Source organism: Ursus americanus, chromosome 5 (genome assembly GCF_024610735.1).
Source record: "Ursus americanus isolate L20-20 chromosome 5, mUrsAme1.1.p, whole genome shotgun sequence".
NCBI classification, from domain to species: domain Eukaryota; kingdom Metazoa; phylum Chordata; class Mammalia; order Carnivora; family Ursidae; genus Ursus; species Ursus americanus.
The window spans coordinates 59,256,334-59,270,853 of NC_142131.1; the positions used below are offsets into that span (position 1 = coordinate 59,256,334).

Here is a 14,520-nt window from a genome sequence, read left to right on the forward strand (position 1 = left end):
TTCTTTAAGACGATACCAAAAAAGGATGAATACGCTTGAATAACAACATTAAAATGAAAAAACTATACTGTTTACATGAGAGCATTAAGAAGACATTTTCTACTCATATAACCAACAAATGACTAAATTCAAAATACATGAATTCCCACAAATCAGTAAGATAAAGACTTACAGATCCAATAGAAAATTGGGGGAAAAAACTTGAAAAAAACACTTCAAAAAAGAGCAAGCCCATCACAAATTGACCATGATACATCACATCAGTAAGAGAAAGGATAAGAACCATATGATCATTTCAAGAGACACAAAAAAAGCATTTGACAAAGACAACATCCATTCATGATAAACACCCTCAACAAAGTAAGTTTAGAGGAGACATACCTCGACATACTAAAGGCCATCTATGGCAAACCCACACCAACGTCATCCTCAGTGGGGAAAAACTGAGACCCTTTCCCACCAAATCACAAACAAGACAAGGATATCCACTCTCACCACTTTTATTCCATGTAGCACTGGAAGTCCTAGCCTCAGCAATCAGACCAAAAAAAAAAAAAAAAAAGTCATCCAAATACGTAAGGAAGAAGTAAAACTTCCACTATTTACAGATGACATAATACTATATATAGAAGACCCATAAGACTTCACCCCAAATCTGCTAGAACTGATAAATGAATTTAATAGTCACAAGATATAAAATCCATGTACAGAAATCTGTTGCATTTCTATGCCAATAATGAAGCAGCAGAAAGAGAAATGAAGGAATTAATCCCATTTACAACTGCACCAAAAACAGTAAGATACCTGGGGAAAAGCCTAACCAAAGAGGTCAAAGACCTGTACTCTGAAAACTACAGAACACTGATGAAAGAAATTGAAGAGGACACAAAGAAGTGGAAAGACATTCCATGTCCACGGATTGGAAGAACAAATACTGTTAAATTGTCTGTACTACCAAAAACAATCTACACTTTAATGCAATCCCTATTGAAATACCAACAGCATTTTTCACAGAACTAGAACAAACAGTTCAAAAATTCTTACGGAACCATAAAAGAGCCCAAATAGCCAAATCAACCTTGAAAAAGAAAAGACTAGAGCCATCATAGTTCTGGACTTCAGTCTATACTACAAAGCTGTAGTGACCAAAACAGTACGGTACTGGCACCAAAACAGACACATAGATCACCAGAACAGAAAAGAAAATCCAGAAATGAACACACAACTATATGGTCAAATACTCTTTGACAAAGCAGGAAACACTATCCAGTGGGGAAAAGTCTCTTCAACAAATATGTTGGAAAAACTGAACAGCCACATGCAGAAGAATGAAACTGGACCACTTTCTTACCATACACAAAAATTAACTCAAAATGGATTAAGGATCTTCATGTGAGACCTGAAATCCTAGAGGATAACATAGGCAGTAACCTCTTTGACATCAGCTGTATAACTTCCTTCTAGCTATGTCTCCTGAAGCCAAGGAAACAAAATCAAAAATAAACTATAGGAATTTCATCAAAATAAAAAGCTTCTGCACAGTGAAGGAAATAATTAATGAAACTAAAAGGCAGCCTACATAATGGGTGAAGATATTTGCAAATGACATATCTGAGAAAGAATACCCAAAATATACAAAGAACTTATCAAACTCAACACCCAAAGAACAAATAATCCAATAAAAAATGGGCAGAAGACGTGAACAGACATTTCTCCAAAGACGACACACAAATGACCAACGGACACATGAAAAGATGCTCAACATCACTCTTCATCAGGGAAATACACATCAGAACCACAGTGAGGTATCTGTTCACCCCTGTCAAAGGCCTAAAATCAACAACACAAGAAACCAAAGGTGTTGGTGAGGATGTGGGAGAGGGCATCCCTCCTGCACTGTTGGCGGGAAAGAGAACTGCTGCAGCCACTCTGAAAAGTAGTATGGAGGTTCCTCAAAATGTTAAAACAAAAAGACAAAAGAAAAAGAAAAGAAAGTTAAAACTAGAATAACCCTATGATCCGGCAACTGCATTACTAGGTATTTATACAACGAACGCAACACCACGAACTCCAAGGGACACCCGCCCCTCAATGTTGCAGCAGCAGCATCTACAGCAGCCAAACTATGAAACTGGCCCCAGTGTCCACCAGCTGATGGACGGATAAAGAAGATGAGATACACGTGTACAGAATATCACTCCGCCATCAAGAATGAAATCTGCAACCTGCAGCAACACGAACGGAGCTAGAGAGTATACTGCTAAGTGAACTAGGACGGAGAAATACAAATACCGTACGGCCTCACTCATATGTGGAATTTAAGAAACAAATGAGCAAAGGTGGGGGGGGTGGAAGAGAGGGAGACAAACCAAGAAACAGACTCTCAACTCTAGAGAACAAACTGATGGGGGGAGGGGAGGGGTGAAACAGGTGACGGGGATTAAGGAGTCCACTTGTCATGATAAGCACTGGATGATTGAGATAAAAAAGGGTTTTTATGTGTGTGTGTGTTTGTTTTGAGAGAGAGGCTCACAAGGGGGGGGGGCTGGGTAGAGGGGGAGAGAGAATTTCAAGCAGGCTCCGTGCCGGGTGTGGAGCCCGATCCCACAACACTGAGATCACGACCTGAGCTGAAATCAAGAGCCAGACACTTCGAGCCACACAGGTGCCCCCAAAATAAAAAGGTTTTTAAAAAGTTACAGGAGAATATATATATTCTTGCATTTCCAGCAACAGTAACAAAAAGCAAACCCAGATAGCCAACCAGCACATGAAAAGGTGTTCGCTCACATCAGCAATCAAGTCAATGAAGTAAAATCAGGTCATGTAAATGTTTTTCAGATAGTAACACCTTCCAATCTGACTGGCAACAATGAAAATGACCAATAAAAACAAAGGACGGTGACCGAGTGGAGCAAGAGGCCCGCCTGCCCCGGGCTAGGAGAGTGCCCAGGGGCACATCCACTTTGGACCACAGGCATGGTCTTCAATAACTGCACACGTGCACTCGCCGTGCCCCAGCGATTCTACCCCTGGGGAGATGCACCGTGAAACCCACACCGCATGCCCCAGGACCCGTGTGCCTCGGACGTCACGTAGCATTTGCTGTAATAGCAAATACCACGAACTCTCATGTCTTTGAGCAGAATGACACACACAGCATGATCTATTCACGTAGCAGAATACAGCAATGAAAATGAACTAAGTACAATTACGCGCACAATATCCTAAGTCTTGGAAACATAATGTCGAACAAGAGCAGAATCCAAAAACAGTCAAAGCTAAACTGAATTGTACTTTATCAGAGACACAGATAAGTAACAAAACTATGAAGACCGGCAAATAAAGATTGCCACAAAAGTCAGAATCATGAGAGAGGGGAAGAGATTGCTACTGAGAAAAAGCACCAAGTCGAGGTTCTAGTCCTTGACCTGGGGATGATCATTATTTTTAATTAATAATTGTGCATGTTATATGTACTTTTCTGTACTATGCTGTGTCTTACATTAAAATATTTATTAAGGGGCACCGGGGTGGCTTAGTCATTTAAGCCTCTGCCTCTTGATTTTGGCTCTGGTCATGATCTCGGGGTCGTTAGATGGAGCCCCTAGTCCGGCTCCGCGCTCAGCAGGGAGTCCGCCTGGGATTCTCTCTCCTCTCCCTCTGCCCCTCCCCCACCCCAAGCGCACGCGTGCTCGCACTTTCTCTCTAAAATAAATAAGTCTTAAAAAAATAAAGTAAAATATTTATTAAAAGCCTTCTGTACCTAGCAATATAGAGAACCATACTACCAAAAAGAAACAATCTATTCCTACCCAAAACGCTGGAGAAAATACAATGAATACTCACACATGCAGAGCTAAAGGCATCAAAATCTACCAAAAAGAGAAAGATAAATTACAAGCCAACTGGAGCTGGAGTTTTGATCTGTAAGTAGGAACAGAAAGAAAACCTTATAGCCAAGCAAGGTGAGGAACCGTAAACTGAGACTCTGGAATAAACAGGAGATACTCCAAGGGACACCTTCTCAAGGAAAGAGGGTTCTAGAGAAAAGTTTACCCACTGGTTCAGAGAAACCAGGAAAAACATCTGACTCTGTGTCTGGATGGGAGAATAACCCTCCCAGGAAGATTCATAATCACAGCCCTAGTGAATATGCAGATTTGGAGTTCAGATTTATACTCCCCTTGTGGCCCAGGAGTCGCCGAAGGGAGACAGATGCCTAACGACTGGTGCTGGGCCAGGGTCCCCAGGGGGGCACTAGCAGAAGCAAATACAAAACCACTCTCGAGGGACATGCCTTCCATCCAGGCCATGCAGGATTCTCAAAGATAAACCTATGTTTAATATGAGTTCAAACTAAAGTATGTACGAGGAACCCCTCCTCCCCGTGAGCAAGGTTCAACAGACCTAAGAAACAGCAGGATAAAACCCCCGAGAACTTCTGATACTAAAATAGTTGGAGAGAAAACATGTATAAAGTGTGATTAAAATCAAAAGAAGGAATTGAAAATAGCAAAGGGGAAAAAAAAATACTGTAAAAAATTTAAAAAAAAAGAACGGGCCAAAATGAAAAAGAGCCAAGGGGAACTTCTATAAATGAGACACAGAGAAACGCCAAGTTCAATAAATACAGTCCACAGCACGTTAGCAGCGAGAGCGAGGGCAGCACAACACAAAGAGGTGGAAAGTATGAGACAGGGATTAAAAATAGAGGAGACCAGGTGAAAATAGCAACACACATCTAAGAGGCAGTGCAAGTTAAGACCCGGGAGCTTGGACAAAGGCCACATGCAGCAATGCCGGCTGAGGAGGGATGAAAGCCACGAGCAGACAGCCTCAGGAAAGGAGAGCCGAGCAGGAAAAGGAAAGGTAAGTCCACACGCAGGGCTCATCAAGGCGAGTGTGCGCTTAACCCCCTCACCTATCGCGTCCATCCCCCAACTCGTGCACTGCTGTATTGTACACCGGAAACTAATGTAACACTGCCGGTTAACTCTGCTGGAATTTAAATGAATCAATAACTTAAATCTTTTTTAAAGTTTTAAAGAGTAAATCCATACTTGTAGGAAGATAGCAGATCAACCAGAGAGAAGATCTTCGAAGCAACCCAAGGAAGAAGATAGTCCACCTATGAAAGCATAGAAGCATGAAGCCTTCCAGCAAAGGAAGGTTAGCCTAGAACTATCACCAGAAAAACTACTCAAGTGTGTCCTTCCAGAAGCCTGAAATTATACGGAGAAGGAAAAGAATGTGAGAAACTGATAAGGATATACATCTAAATAAGTAAGACAGTAAGAATTATCAATGTGAGAAATTTTTAAAAAACTAATAATCTAGGGGCGCCTGGGTGGCTCAGTCATTAAGCGTCTGCCTTTGGCTCAGGGCGTGATCCCGGCGTTCTGGGATCGAGCCCCACGTGGGGCTCCTATGCTGGGAGCCTGCTTCTTCTTCTCCCACTCCCCCTGCTTGTGTTTCCTCTCTCGCTGGCTCTCTGTCAAATAAATAAAAATAAAATCTTAAAAAAAAAAATAATAATAATAATCTAAAACATCGTAATTTCTCTATTTGCCCGGACTTTGAGCAAGTTTAGATTTTAATTCAGTGCCCAAATTCTGTAGCAACTCACTTTTCTTCCAAGGGCCCGTCTGGATTCAATTTCTCATTAAGAGTTTTGTTTGGTTTTTAAAAATAAAAATAATAAACATTAACAATGTGAGCGACCAAAAAGCAATGCTGGACCACAATTACACATAAGATGGGAGCGGAGTCATCAAAGTTAAACACCCTAAAGCCCTTGTGTTGTTCAGAAGATTTTTTTTTTTTGCTTTGAAATTGATATTAAGATTTCCAAACCAATAAATGGAGTAAAAGGGAATTAATATCACACAAAAAATAAATCTTGGGGCACCTGGGTGGCTCAGTCGGTTGAGCATCTGACTCAGGTCATGCATGATCTCAGGGTCATGGGATCAAGTCCCACATCAGGCTCTGAGCTAGGTGTAGAACATTCTCTCTCTCTCTCTCTCTCTCTCTCTGCCCCTCCCCTCCCCCTTCCCCCACTCTCTAAATCAATCAATCAATCTTTACATCAAACCAAAAGAAAGCAAAAAAGGAGGAAACATAAGTAACGAAGAGTGTGGTAAATAGAAATGACAAAGTAAGATGCTAAAAATAAACCCCCACGGTAGAAATCACAACAGAAGAACCTTGCCAGTTAAAAGTGATTGTTCAATTACATTTTAGAAATATAATTTTGTATTATGTTGTTTGTAAGAGAACCTTGGAAGACACAAGCATACGCAGAGATAAAAATAGTGCATCGGAAAACCCAAGTGTCCGTCAGCTGAGGGCGAGGTAACGCTCTACAGCACATCCGCACACAGAATGCCATCCGGTCAGAAAAAGGAACCAAGTATGGATTCGTGCTACAACCTGGATGAACCCTGAAAACATCATGTTAAGTGAAAGAAGCCAAACCCAAAAGGCCACATACTGTATGACTCCATTTATAGGAAATGCCCAGAAAAAGCAAATTCATGAAGATAGAAAGTAGATACGCGGTTGCCAGGGGCTAAGGGAGAGGGAAATGGAGAGTGACAGCCAATGGGTAATGTTTCTTCTGGAGAAGGTGAAAATGTTCTGGAAATACGTAGCTGTGATCACTGCACAACTGTACACTCTAAAAGGATGGATTTTATGGTCTGTGAATTCCATCTCAATAAAAAAGATGTACATTAAAAAAGATGAAACGATGGGATGGAATACAAGTCAAACAATTTTTTTTTTAAATCTTCTGGTTCTATTCATTCCTGACAAGAGACTTTAAGGCAAACAGCAAGGATAAAGAGAATTACTTCCTGATGAAAGTGACCATTCACCAGGCAAATAAAACAAATTTTAAAAACATAGCTTCAAAACACATAAAGCAAACTTGATACTGTTATAAGGAGGAACCGGCAAATTTACCATCATTTCAGGAGATTTTAACATAGCTCCCTCAGTAACTGTCTTCAGCAAATAAAAATTGATAAAGATACAGAAGATATAAACCACGCCATAAATAAGCTTGATTCATACATACAGAACCCAGCAATCTGAGAAGAATACAATCTTTTCAAGCTTACAGCAAACTAAACAAAAAACTAACCAAGTACTACATACAAGGCCACAAAACAATTTGCAATACCACAGGATCGAAATCACAAAACAAGTTCTCTGACCACAACGTGGTCAGAAATCGGTGACAAAAAATGTAACCTAAGAACCTCCACACATTTGGAGACTTACATGTAAACTTGCAAATAATTCATGTGTCCATGAAGAAGTCATAATGGAAATTAGAAAATATTTCAAATTGAGTTATTAGAGCTCTATCTATCTATACTACTTGGAGATATATATATATGAACTTGTATGATGAACATATAGCAACAGATGGAGGGAAATATATATGTTCAAAAAAAAAAGTCTGTTTTAGAAAAGAACAAAAGGCTAGGGGCACCTGGTGGCTCAGTCAGTTAAGCATCCAACTCAATTTCAGCTCATGATCTCAGAGTTCTGGGATCAAGCCCCCTGTCAGTCTCCACACTTGAAAGGGAGTCTTTTTTTTTTTTTTAAGATTGTATTTATTTATTTGAGAGAGAGAGCAAGAGAGAGAGAGAGAGCGCACAAGCAGGGTGAGGGACAGAGGAAGGAGCAGGCTCTTTGCTGAGCAGGGAGCCCAATGTGGGACTTGATCCCAGAACCCCAGGATCATGACCTGAGCTGAAAGCAGACGCTTAACTGACTGAGCCACTCAGGTGTCCCTCAAAAGGGAGTCTTATTGAGATTCTCTCTCCCTCTCCCTCTGCCCCTCCCCCTGATTCTCTCTCAAGGGGAAAAAGAGAGAGAGAACAAAAGGATAAATATCATAGATCTGACTCAAAAAAATAAAAATCACCAAAAGAACAGTAAATGAAGAAAATGGGCAAAGAAGAGAGAACAGAGATTTTTTAAAACAGAAAACAAATGATAAAGACGATTAATAAAACCAAAAGCTGGTTTCTTGCAAATACCAGTAAAATAGCATCCCCACAGCAGCACTGCTCAGGAAAGAGTGTAAATAATACAAGGAATGAAAAAGAGAGTGAGTTACCACAGATCTAGCAGAGACTTTTTTTCTTAAGCGTAATGGATTACTATGAACAATTTTAAGAAAGCTGTACAAAGACTGAAATGCAGTGGACCATTCCCTAGAAAAATGGTTTGCCAAAACAAACTCAAAAAGAAATGGAAACCCCGAATAAACCTATAAAAGAAAGCAAATCAATAGTTAATCTGCTCACAGAAACAAAACCAAAGCCAAGAGGCCCAGACAGTTTAAAGAGGCAATTCTATCTTATACAAAATATTTCAGAAAACAGAGAAGGGAAAGCTCCTCCACTCATTTTATGATGCTAGTAAACTCTTAAAACAAATGCCGGATGAGAACAGTAAAAGAAAGGAAAATTATGGATCAATTTCACTTATGAACGACAGAAAAAGTCTAAATAAAACACTAGCAAATCAGACTTTAGAAGATGATGCCTCGTGACCAAGAAGAGCATATCCCAGCAACACAAGCGTAGATAAATCCTTATTCCTGTAATTCACTACATTAACACATTAAAAAAGAAAAATCTCTGATCACCTCAGCAGATCCAGAAAAAGCACTTGATAAAATTCAGCACCATTCATATTTTAAAAACAAAAACTCCTGGCCGTTTAGGAACAGAGGCAGGCTCCCTTGGGGAAAATCATGTTTGAGAATGATCTCCAGTAAGGCCCTGGGAGAGCTCTCTCTAGACGCGAAAGGGAGTGGACAGAGGGACCGCCCAGTGCCTGCCAGGCAGCATTTAATCCTTGCAGCGGACCAGGGACAGCTGGGTATCTGGTCTCCCTCCCCTATTCTAACTGGGCTTCGTCCTGCACTTACTTCACCATCAGTCACTTGCTGGGGGCAGAGAGGCTGGGACCTGCCTTTTGAGTTGAGAGAGCATCAGATAACATCAGGATCTCACGGAGAGCCTGCACTTCACCTGGAGATCGGCTGGAATTCAAACTGCAGGTAGGGACCAGGTGTGACCTGGCACGTGTCCCCTGGAGAGAGGGCGCTAGGTTACATGCCTGTGAGAAAGGCTGAAATAACTACTCGATGGTTTTAGGGACTGACCGGGGCAAAAACTGCCTGGCTGGCCACAAACTCAGTTCTTCTTCCTTCCAGGCACAGAGGTACGCAGAACCCTGCCTCTGTAGTCCTGTGTGGCCACACGCAGAGTCGCCACCGTTGGAAAGCAAGCCTAGGTGATGTGTGACCTTCCATGTTCCTTCTACTTCCGGTGCCCTTGTTGAGCCCACGTGGGAAAGAACCTGGATCCCCCACGTGAAAATTTAGAGAAGTGACCACCCATCAGAACTGATTTGAAATTTAAGTGAGCAAGAAATCACCTTACTTTTTGCTACAGATGCTGAGACTTTGAAACCTGTTATAGCAGCTCATACTATCTTAACTAATAGAGGTATATACAACCTACATCATACTCAAAGGGAAATGTTGAACTCCCTCCCTTTGGAGTCAGCAACAAATCAAGGATGTTCAAGGTCTCCACGACATTTCTGGAGACTCTAGCAACTACAGTAGTCTGACTGATTGACTGACGGATAACTATGGGTGGGAAGGGCATGAACGCATCGCAAACAGGCAGAAGATTGAAAAGGAAAAACAAAAATATTGTTATTTACGGATGTCAACATGCAGAAAATCCTCAAGTTTCTAAAAACACAGTAAGAGTTTGACAACTTTACCAATTGGTATAGAAAAATCGTCTTGTATAAGAGCAATGAACAACTGGGAAATGTAATTTTTCAAAAATTTTCAAAAATTTTCAAAAAATACAACGTACCAAAGAATAAATCTAACCAAAAGGTACACTAAGTGTTTAATAGAAAAAAATTTTGTTTATAAAAGACATTTAAAAGACTTACATAAATGATGATATAAGCTATGTTCTTGACAGGAAGGTCCAGTACTTTAAAAATAAAATTTTCCTCAAAATTAATCTTTAATTTTCATGTAATTCTTTTTTTTTTTTAAGATTGATTGATTCTTTGAGAGAGAGTGTGATCGGGGGAAGAACAGAGGGAGAGGGATAAGCAGACTCCAATGAGCACAGAGTCAGACGTGGGGCTCAATCCCAGGATGAGAGATCATGACCCGAGCCAAAATCAAGAGTTGGACGCTTAACCAACTGAGCCACCACCCATGCACCACTAAATTTCATGTAATTCTAATCAAATCTAATCCAATTCCAGGGAGGCCAAGCATAGCCAAGACAATCTGGAAAGTAAGGAATGGCAGGGTTGATCTTAAAATAAGAGTTCTTATAAAGCTATAGGAATTACAACAGTCATATGCTTTGGGGATGAATAAATACACGCGTGGAACTGAGTAAAAAGCCCAGAAACAAACCCACATGTACGTGGGAGCCAGATACTTGCCAAAAGAGGCAGCATTACTAACAAATCAGGGAGAAATTATATGCAATTCAATGAGTGGTCCTTAGACAATGAACTATCTCTATTAAAATAAGATAAAGTTAGAGCAAAACTACAAAACCTTTAGAAGAAAACATAAAATATCTTCAAAACTCTCAGGAAAAAGATGGCTTAAACAAGAATAAAATGCAAACCATAAAGGGAAAGATAAATAAATCTGACTGCATTTTATACACAGGGGGATATATATTTGTACTTGCTTGCATGTGTGCAAAAAATTCAGGAAGAGTGTATAAGGAACGAATAACAGTGAAGGGATGGACAGTTGGGGACAAGAGTAGAGGCAATCATTTTATTTATACTTACAGTACTGTTAACCATGACCATAACCGTAACCGTAACTATACTACCAATTTTAAAAAAATAGATTTTTTAAATGTTTGTACTCCAAAAAGTGTCATAAGCAAAGTGAAAGGACAAGCCCTAATTAGAGGCAAGATGTTTATAGTCATATAATAAAGTATTAATATCCAGGGGCACCTCAGTGACTCAGTCGGTTGAGCATCCTGCTTTTGAGTTTGGCTCAGGTCATGATCTCAGGGTCATGAGATTGAGCCCCCCCCTCATCAGGTGACGCGCTCAGTGCCGAGTCTGCTTGAGCTTCTCTCTCTCTCTTGCTTCCCCTCTGCCCCTGCCCTTACTTGCATGCTCTCTCTCTAATAAATAAATCTTTAAAAAATAAAAAATAAAGTAGATAAAGAAATGGTTAGTAATAAAAAGACAATCCAGTAGGGGCGCCTGGGTGGCACAGCGGTTAAGCGTCTGCCTTTGGCTCAGGGTGTGATCCCGGCGTTATGGGATCGAGCCCCACATCAGGCTCTTCTGCTATGAGCCTGCTTCTTCCTCTCCCACTCCCCCTGCTTGTGTTCCCTCTCTCACTGGCTGTCTCTATCTCTGTCGAATAAATAAATAAAATCTTTAAAAAAAAAAAAAAGACAATCCAGTAAAAAAAAGGGGGGGGGGACAAAGGTATGAACATGTAAATTATAGAAGTGAAATCTGGAGGCTGATAAAAAAAAAAGAAAAGGTTGCTTCATTCTGTTAATAATCAGGAAACGCTATTTAAGTTTACACTGCAATACGGTTTCACCCTCATCAAAGTGGCAGTAATTAACCAGTCCAATAACACTCAGTGTTGACAAGCTCCAGGGGAAACGGGGCCTCTTAGACACTGCGAGAGGAAGTACAAATTGGCACCGCCACTTTGGAGAGCAATTTGGCAAAATCTAATTAAGTTAAAGATGTGTATATCCTGTAATGCAGCAGTTCCATGTCCAAGTCTCTACCCTAGAAAGACTCTAATACATATGCACAAAGAAACATTTAAAGAATGTTCTCAGGACTGTTGGTAATAAAGAAAAACTCACAACTCTTATGACCATCAGAAAAAGCACATATAAATAAACTGTGGTATAATCACAGAACAGAATGGAACATGAATGAATCCGAGCTAGGAGTACTAATGCAGATAAATCTTAAAAGCATAAGGCTGACTTTAAAAAGCAAATCATCGGGCACTTGGGTGGTCCGGTTGATTAAACGTCCAACTCTTGATCTCACAGTCATGAGTTCAAGCCCTGCATTGGGCTCCATGCTGGGTGGGGAGCCTACTTAGAAATAAATAAATAAATAAAAGTAAAAAATAAAAAATAAAGTCACATAAAAATATGCACAGTACGATGTCATTTATATAAACTTTTCAAAACGTGGAAAATATTACACTATACCCTGCTGATTTAGTCCTATGTAATGATAGTATCAAAATATGATAAAGACAGCCCAAAAATCCCTATCAGAGGTTACCTAAGGAGTGAGAGAAGAGAATGGGTGAGGGAACGGCCTCCAGAAGACCTTACTTGCAGATACTATTCGATTATTTTTTTTAATCTAAAGAAAACAAGCAAGATATGGGCATGAGAGCAGAGCAGTGGATAATAGAGTACATCAGTGTTTGCTGTGTATTTTTCCATACTTTTCTATATAATGAACACATTTTTAAAGTTATACCCAGACTATAAATAATTTGGGAATCTTGAGAGAATTCCATCCTTTATGCTTTACTCTATTTCCCAACTTTAAAAAATTAATTCACTGCTATACTTTCTGTCATTTCAAGTGCAAATGAACACGTATATACCGTAAGTTGTAATAACATACTCTTTAACACAAATAGGGCTCTGGATGGCAGGTATAATTTTCTACTCTTCTGTTTTCAATAAAAAAGAATTCATTTCAAAATTCCATAAAGTCAAGAAAAGAGAAAAAGCAATGAAGCTTCAGTTTAAGATGCTAAACTAAATCAAGGCTACCCCCTTCTCCTCCTGCAACAAAGCCATAAAAATATTGGCAAAATCTTTAATTACACACACCACACACACACGTGTGTTCAAAACAAAAAAGGAAACTCTATTTGACCACAAAATGTGAGCAATGCCTGAAAGACAAAAAAGAGAAAGAGAGGAGAAAATAAGAGCTACAAACTACAGAGGGATGCCACCAGCCAGGATAAAGAACAATTCAGGTACAAAAAAGGAAAATGATAGCAGACAGATGTTTCATGCTCCTAGTGGAAAGCCAGAGCCAGGGGTGGCCTGGGTCACTGGTGATGACTAGGGACACTGTACCAAGAACAGAGACGCAACCCTGCAGGTGCCCATACCACCCTCAGCAGGCTGAGCCTCTGCATGAAGGTGCATGCCTCCAGTGAGGAGCAGTGTCTCTGGACGCTCGGATCGGAGAGAGAGGGGGGTATCCCAGGAGATGGCTAGTGGACAATGAACAGGGCTCACCATGTCCATGATACCAGCCCCCGACATCTCCCTCTCAGGGCAAGCAGGAGTCTGGTCCCACTCATTCCAACACAAGTACTGTGCAGATGGCAGACAGACACTAAGGAATGCACAACTGAAGATAAGAACATGGTAAATAGGGGCACCTAGGTGACTCAGTTAGTTAAGCATCTGCCTTTGACCTGGGTCATGATCTCAGGGTCCTGGGATAAAGCCCCACGTCAGGCTTCCTGCTCAGTGGGGAGTCTGCTTCTCCCTCTCCCTCTGCCTCCTCCCCTCTGCTCATGCTCTGTCCCTCTCTCAAATAAATAAAATCTTAAAAAAAAAAAAAAAACATAGTAATGGACTGCCAAACGTCAAGACCATGAAAGACAGACCAACTTAGCAAACAGGAAAGCTAATTCAAAGGAAATAGAGTTCGTAGAGCCAACAGACACAAGATGTTTTCACCATGAGACAATTTGATATACTTAGAAAAATATGAGAATAGCACATCCATTAAATAAAAAGAAAAGGTTATGAAAAAGCACCAGTCTTAGTAAAAGTTGACATGTTGATATTGAAAAAGACTCCATAAAAGAGCTAAGTCAGTGATCAGACACATCCAAAGAATGAATCAGAGGTCAGAAACTCTTCCAGAATAAGGCACCAAAGCATAGAAAGAAGCAACACAGGGAAACTTGTGAGGGAAAGGAGAATAAAAAGAAGGAACATTAACCATCTGCCACAATGTGAAGATAAATATGTGTCTGCAGAAGGAGAGGACCTAAAATAAATAAAATCTAAATGCTAAAATAAACAAATCTCACACACACACCAGCCCTACCACATATGAAAATACATTATAAAGACTTTATGATCACAGCAGTGTGGTCTGTGCATGACTAAACAGAAGAGAAAATCCAGAAACATGAAAATTAGCTTACTTCAAGCCAGTGCCCTCAAACCAATGGGGAAAAGATAGGCTTTCAAGGAAAATGGTGTTGGTATACTAGAAAGTCGAAGAGAAGAAGATAAAACTGGATCAGTTCCTTACACCAAAGCCCAGAATAAATTCCAAGGCAGGTCCAGTCAAAGGTCTAAAAGTAGGAGAGAGTCCAAGATGGCGGAGGAGTAGGAGACCTTAGTTTCATCTGGTTCCAGGAATTCAGCTAGA

At 40.4% G+C, this 14,520-nt stretch overlaps 1 long non-coding RNA gene across 1 annotated transcript; it reads left to right on the top strand.

Annotated features, from left to right (window-relative positions):
* The first annotated feature begins 4,709 nt into the window (after nucleotides 1-4,709).
* LOC123790585 (uncharacterized) lies at nucleotides 4,710-11,069 on the top strand. Its single transcript, XR_006779131.2, has 3 exons — nucleotides 4,710-4,872; nucleotides 8,968-9,088; nucleotides 9,245-11,069. It is a non-coding gene; the product is annotated as an uncharacterized LOC123790585 (long non-coding RNA).
* The last annotated feature ends 3,451 nt before the right edge of the window (nucleotides 11,070-14,520 follow it).